Here is an 8,223-nt window from a genome sequence, read left to right on the forward strand (position 1 = left end):
CAGAATAATACTAAGTTGAATATTATATGGTGGAACTTAGATTTCTTACCAGAATGTTAATTGAAATTTCAACAACATATGTAATGAAGTTTTGTGATGTCTACCTTCCAAATATGTCCACTTTATGAATCCAATTTTCATATTAAGCAAGCTTGATGCTTTGGAAATTAGGGTGACACACAACTTGTTTAGAAAAATCTCTCTTTGATATTATGATAATTTTTTTTTCTTTTATTTTAAGGAATGTTAACAATTAGAACTTACTAAATTGAAATTAGCAATGACACCTTCAAAAAAATACTTCATGACATTTTGTTTGAAAAATAGAAAAGTTAAAAGAGAAAAATATTGCAAGAAGGTGACAAAGTCAATGTGCAAATTATAATAGATAACAAATACTTTGAATACAAAAAAGAATAAAGTTTAACTACAAAATTAGTTGTAGTTTAAGGTTACAATATTACTCCATAAAATCTACCCATTGAATTGCATGTTCTTTACGCTCTTAATATTCACATAAAATTTTGTGTCAATCGAATATTATTTACCATATGATTTATAAGCTTATATTTAATGCATAATTTTAAACTATAAAAACTTGTAATTTAAACAATTTAGGACAAAATTTAGCTACAAAATTAGGTCTAGCCTAAAGCTACAATCTTACTTAATATTTTTTTATTGGAGGTGAATTTTGACAAATCAACCATTAAATTACATCTTCTTCTTATATCCTATATGCTTGCAAAATTTCTAAAAAAATTAAAGATCAATAGCTATGTTATTAATAAATTATTTAAATTTCAAGTTTTTGTAGTTTAAAATTATGCATAAAATATAAACTTATAAATCACATAGTAAATAATATCCGATTGATACAAAATTTGACATGTATATTAAGAGCATAAAGAAAATGCAGTTCAACGATTAGATTTTCAAAATATGTAATAATATTTATTTTATTAAGTAAGGTTGTAACCTTAGGCTATAACCAATTTTGTAATTAAACTTTATCCAACAATTCATTAATGCCATAGTTTTTAACCTTTAATTATCTAGAAATTTTGCAAGCATGGAGGATATAAGAAAAAGATGTTATCCAATAGTAGATTTGTCAAAATTCACTTTCAATAAAAAGATATTGAATAAGATTGTAGCCTAAAGATACAATCGATTTTGTAACTAAATTTTGTCCTTAAAAAGATTCTGCAATAATTTTGGGATCAACATAAATTTAGTTGTATAAAAGTAGTTCTTTTCCACAAAAATATATATGACACCGAGTTGTTTTCCATTCAAGAAATGCGTGCAGTTCTCCTAGATATCATGGCCGTTAGAGCTCCAAGATCATTCCAGGCAGCTCTTTGGCTTCCATGTTTGTTTATTCTCTTGCTCTTCATTATGTTCACTTGTGTTTCATCACGAAGGAGACCGAAGCTCGGTGCACTACAAGGATACAATAAGGCAGAAAATAGTGTATACAGACCATCTCTAATTGTATCCAACTCAAACAATGATTATCGAACGTTCTATTATGACAAAACGCTTGATCACTTTAATGGTAGCCACAAAAATAAAAATAAAAATAACATGGGTACTATAGAATGAATATTTCTAGAAGGTGATCGACAAAGTCAATGTGCTATTATAACAAATAACAATGATTTTGAACACAAAAATCTTGCAATCATTTTAGGATCAACCCAAATTTAGTTGTAAAAACTAGTTCTTTTCAAAGATGCATAGGAATGTGAATGCATGACTTACCTCACTTACCTTGAGGCAACTCAGTACCTATGGCATTCATACATGAACATGTGAATGTTGTTCATGGAATCAAAACAAGAAAACATAAGACAAACCCTAATTTAAAAATGTGAAAAAGCAAATGAATAACAAGCATGTGAAACAGAATATTAAAATCACAAATATATGAAAAATGATCAAAGATAGAAGTATTACATGTGAAATCAGAAATGAAATCATAAAAATTAGGGTTTCTGGGCAGGATCATGCGTACACATGAAAAAGCTTGCGTGCGCATAACCAAGCCTACATACATAGCCAAGATGATGCGCACATGGGTTTCAACCCAGAAACCCTAGCAACACAAAAACTAAAGCAGAGCTTCAAAACAATAAATCTAATATCCTAACATGCTTCTAATATAAATCTAAACAACCTAAACTAAGAATAAATATATCAAAGATAAACAAAATAAAATCTACTCCTAAACATGCATTGGATCTAACAACAAAAAAGAACCACATCAAAACATATTTATCAATATATCAAATCATTCAACTTTCCAATCAAAATATGATGAGATAAAACAAAATAAAATCAAACAAAAGAACACATACTTCTAAACATGAATAACATATAAATTAACTAAGAACAATAAAAACGCAACTTATAAAAGAACCAAATCAAGGAAAAGCGATGAAGAGAGACTCACCTTGCTATGGAACACAAACTTGATTGATATTTAACCAGCCCCTCAAAGCCTACACAACAAGATTGAACGATAATCAAAGGAATCAAATATATCAATAGTTCATTGGTAATCACAACTCAAAATAAAAAGATGTTCTTGAAGAAATTGTTTGAAAAAGGTTTTTGAAAGAGATTAGAAAATAGTTTGCTATCTTAGAACTACTAAAGAGAGGCTTTTCCTTTAGTAAAAGATGTGCTAAGGGACTGTCTTAGGGTTTTCAAAAGAGAAAATAGGGTTTTGGAGAAGATGGAGGATAAAAAATCACTCTCTCTAGCCAGGGTTTTGATTGGAGGCATAAGGTGAGAATTTATAAGTAAAAATTAGGGTTTTGGGGGCTGTTTAATGATCTCTGGACGTGCTCAAGGGTCTATGAGCCAGGCCACATCAAATAATGATGTTTTGGACCCTTAAAATGGAGTTTTAAAAACCCAGAAAATCAAACTGCCTAGTTGGGCCAAATTCAAATAGTCATAACTCACTCAATTTAAGTCCAAATTAGTCAAAATTTGTGTTCAAATTGAATCCCAGGATGTCTAATTTCCAATGAAAAAAACCTCACTCAAAAATACTTTGTGGATCAAAAGTAATGGTCAAAACAATGAGCAATGGTCATTTTTCAATATCGATTTCAAAGCGATTTGAGCACTTTTGAGTTATGATGTCTTCCAAACTATCAAAATAACTTCAATTACCTTTTGTAGACATTTCAAGCTTATCATTGGGACCGGGGACTAAATTTTATTAACCAAGTACAAAATGAGATGTCTACACCAACCGCCCGTCAAAATTGGAAATCAACGCAATGCGCATGGCCTAAGACATGTAGATGATGAAAGAGAAGATGGACATGATGATGAACACCATGAGGGGGTGGGTGTCCGCCAACTTGGACGAGTTAATTCAGGGGACAGACTCAACTTCTCCCACCCTGCCAAGTTCTAGATGCCATAGGTGGAAACATACAACAGATCACGGGACCCGCTTGACCATCTAGAGTTATTGAAAACCCTCATACACCTACAAGGGGTTTTGAATGAGATTATGTGTAGGGCATTCATCACTACACTCAAGGGGCCAACAAGGGTATGGTTCGACAAACTAGCCCCCAACACCGTCTCCACTTTCAAAGAATTATGCAGACACTTCGTCACCCACTTTATTGGAGGTCAGAGGTACAAAAGGTCCTTAATAAGCCTGTTGAACATTAAGCAATGAGAAGATGAGAGTCTGAGGTCATACGTGACACACTTTAACAAAGGGGCCCTTATGATGAATGAAGCTGATGACAAGGTTCTAGTCACTGCGTTCACCAATGGGCTACAATCCGAGGAGTTCCTCTTCTCCATCTACAAGAACGATCCGAAGACAATAGGCAATATACTGTACAAGGCCATGAAGTACATGAATGCTAAAGACGCCATGATTGCCCGAGGAGGCAGGCTAATGAAGAAAGAAAGACAAGATGATCCCCATCCTGACAAAAGAAGAAAGTATGCCTGAACAAGTGATCGAAGGGGTGATAGGAGATCAAGACCTCTGCCTAGGAGGACTGTTAACTTCACACCCCCTGAATACCCTGTTGGATCAAGTCCTCATGCAGATAAGGGACGACATGACGCTAACCTGGCTAGATAAGTTGAAAGGCGACCCGAACAAAAGGCCTAAAAATAAGTACTGCCATTTCCATTGAGACCATGGGCATGACACCTCCAAGTGTTATGAACTAAAGCAGCAGATTAAAGCCCTCATCAAGTAAGGAAAGTTACAACAATTCGTCAGGGGCGGAGAGAACCCGCCAAGGGACCTCGAACCTAACCGACAAGTCGAAGAAAGACCAAGGGCCCCACTTAGAGGGATAAGGGTGATCATAGGAGGAAGTACAATGGCTGGCTCCTCCAAAAAGGCAAGGAAAATATACTTGCGGATGGTGCAAATTGTCCAAATTTCTAGCCGATCACCCAAAGTGACTAGAGTCGACAACACAGCCATCAGCTTCACAGAAGAGGACACCCAACAACTTCACCACCCTCATAACAATGCCTTGGTCATTAACTTGTCGATAGTAGACTTCAACATTCAACGGGTACTAGTGGACAATGGGAGTTTAACAAACATCCTCTACTATCCTGCATTCCAACAAATAAGAATTGACAAGGAGCATCTCCTGCACTCGGACACACCGCTAGTTGGATTTGGTGGTATCAAGGTCTTTCCTATCAAGACTATCACCCTACTAGTAACCATTGGAACATACTATCAACAGCTTACTAAGGAGGTCAGTTTCCTAGTGGTTGATTGCTCCTCTACCTACAACGCGATCATTGGGTGACCTACACTCAACGTATGAAAAGCAGCCATGTCTACATACCACTTACTGGTGAAGTTCTTAATGAAGTACAAAATAGGAGAAGCAAGTGGAGACTAGATCGCCGCTTATGAATGCTACATAGCCATGTTAGAAATGGACAATCATTTGCAGGAATTAAGCATCGAGGAGCGATGAGTTGTAGTAGAACCAATGGAACACCTAGAAGAGATCTCCCTGGATGAAAACATCCCAAGTCGGATCACCCGTGTCGTCACGTAGACCAATCCTTCATTCTGCAAAGAGCTCACCCTCTCCCTAAAGAATAATCAAGACATCTTCGCATGGAAGCATGAAGACATGCTAGGGATTAATCCAAGTGTCATGATCCACAAGCTCAATGTGTGCCCATCCTTCCCTCCCATCCGACAGAAGAAGAGAGTCTTCGCCCAAGAAAAGGACAAAGCCATAGCAGAAGAAGTCTGCAAGCTACTTGAAGAAGACTTCATTAGGGAGATATATTATCCTGAATGGTTGGCCAACATGGTGATGGTCAAGAAGCTGAATGGCAAGTGGAAGATGTGCATGGACTTTATCGACCTAAACAAAGCTTGCTCGAAGGACAGCTACCTACTCCCTTGTATCGACCTTCTCGTGGACTCGATGGCTGGACACCAGCTATTGAGTTTCATGGATGCTTTCTCTAGGTATAACCAGATCAAGTTCAACAAAGCTGACCAGGAGAAGACCTCCTTTGTCACGAGCTATGGGCTCTTTTGTTACAAGGTCATGCCATTCAAATTAAAGAAAGTAAGGGCGACATACCAAAGGCTTGTGAATAAGTTGTTTGTCTAGCAGATTAGGTGGAACGTTGAGGTGTACATAGAAAATATGCTTGTGAAAAGCATGAAAGAGGATCGTCACCTAAATGACCTTCAGGAGACATTCGAAACCCTACACCTCTACAACATGAAACTCAATCCTAGCAAATGTGTGTTTAGGGTATCATCAAAGACTTTATGGTGTCATAGCGAGGTGTGGAGGCTAACCCCGAAAAAATTTAGGCCATATTGGGGATGACACCTCCAAAGAATGTCAAGGAGGTGCAAAGCTTAAAAGGTAGGGTGGCAACTCTCAACAGGTTCGTCTCCAAAGTGACAAACAAGTGCTTACCATTCTATAAAACACTAAAGAGGGCCTTCGAACGGACCGATGAATGCCGAAAGGCCTTCGAGAAACTAAAGGCATACCTTGCATCCTCACCACTACTCAATCCGTCTAAACCCGGTGAAGAGCTCTCCCTCTACTTGGCTGTATCCCCAATGGCCATCAACTCAGCTCTCATCCGAGAAGAGGAACGCATACAGTTGCCCATCTACTACACCAGCCAAGTGCTCCAAGGGGTGAAAGGAAGGTATCCCCTTATGGAAAAGCTAGCCTTTCCCCTGGTCATAACTACCCGAAAACTCAGGCCATACTTCCAAGCACACACCATTACAAAGGGCAATGAACAATCCAGAGATTGCTAGACAATTGGTCTTATGGGTGTGGTGGGCCTTTTTGTGATTTTGGGCTGGACTGCCTCCTGCTGTTGTGAGAGACCGTGCCCCCGGCCCATTTTTATAGGATGTGTTGGGCCAAACCCACGTGAATGGGTGGAGTCGTGTTATTGCCTCTCAAAATGGAGGTTCGACTAGTTATATTTTCCCTTTAGATTAAGGGTTTTACAATGGAGCCGCCACTTATTTAATTATTGGAAAAATAAGAAAACCATGAATGAAAAATTCCTCATTTTATTAATTTGAAATTGAATTTACATTGATCATAGGAAAATTACATGGCTTTGGTCTTAGATACAATCTAAGATAAAGTATATGGCTTTATTTCCTAGTTACAATCTAAAAATAAAAAATTATATGGATAAGTATTTGATCTACTAACCCTTGATCTAAGCTCGGAGGCTATGTTACAAGATGGGAAGGTGTTAGGCACCCATCTTGCCCGGTGAAACCGGTCTTCTAGACTATGGTGGCCAACATTCATATCACATCATCCAATATGTCAATCAATTTGTATGTTGAATTTAATGTGTGTGCATGTGATAAACCCTAATTCAATTTATTAAGCATGGCATTTGGATTGAAAAAATGAACTCTAGTGAATGTGTATGAATAGTGATAAACCTAGATTCAAGGATTGGAAAGAATTACTAAACAAACATGTTTTTCATATTTTTGATGTGGATTTAAGATTAAATCTAGTGATATGCATGAACATGTGATGAACAATTAAGAACATGTGAAGAACACATAAGAACAATTAAGAACATTCAAACATATTCAAGAGAATTATCATGCTTTAATCTTAAATTCTCATCATGACAATATAAGCAAACAGTTAGGGAAGAGGATTATACCTTCATGCAAGATCCATGTAATGGAGGAGGAGATTCTTGATGGAGGTCTTGAGGGTGGAGGAAAAGAAGAACTAGGAGAGGGAGAGTAAGTCTCACTCAATACCTTGAGTCTCAGGAAGACCAAGATATGACAAGACTACTCAACTTCACTAGAACTCAAGAGAAGAGAAGAGAGGGGGATTTTTTGTGTCCTTTGGAATGAAGGAGAGAGGGGTTTATATAGTAGTGGTGGAGGAAATATGAATGGAAAGCCATTTAATGAGAGTTGACAAAGAATCATGAACCTAGACCTCATTTTAGCCTTTGGGAAAATCTGGTGCATTAAATGGAAAGATTGGTGGGAGTGAGGAGCAAGCCAAAATTCGGTTTTCTCGTAGCTGCTGTCATAGCCTATATAGCCAACTTTGAAAAATCATATCTGCCTCAATTCTGATCGGAATTGTCTCATTCTTATGCTCAAATTGAAGCCCCGGATGTCTAGTTTCTGGGAAAAATAACCTCATTCATAGATTCAAAATATTCTGAGAATATCAATGAAATGGTAAGCAGAGGTCATTTGTTAGAAAATAGTTTCAGCACAATTAACATTAATAGGTCCCCAAATTAGCTCCCAATTAACATTAAATGGCTTCAATCACTCCCATTTCAGACTTAATTGGCTCTAAATTTACTCTAATTAAAAGATAATTGCACAAATTACTCATTGAATAATTAATGTTTAACTATCTAGTTAATTAGGTGTATGCAACTCTACCATAAAATGTAGTCCTAATCAATCAAATTATGACACATCATCGATTTCAAATTGATTATATTTATAACCAATTGAAATCAATTGTTCATAATCACATATAGTCAGACTCAATTTGTAATAGTGCATCTCAGCCATTAAAACTTGATTTGATGATAACTTTCAATCTAATGGTCCGATTAGGGCTCATGAACAGTCGATTTGATCATTACAACATCAAGATCATTTTGGTGAAATGAGATTAAAGATCTAAT

The sequence above is a fragment of the Quercus lobata genome, chromosome 4 (genome assembly GCF_001633185.2).
Source record: "Quercus lobata isolate SW786 chromosome 4, ValleyOak3.0 Primary Assembly, whole genome shotgun sequence".
Lineage (NCBI taxonomy): Eukaryota > Viridiplantae > Streptophyta > Magnoliopsida > Fagales > Fagaceae > Quercus > Quercus lobata.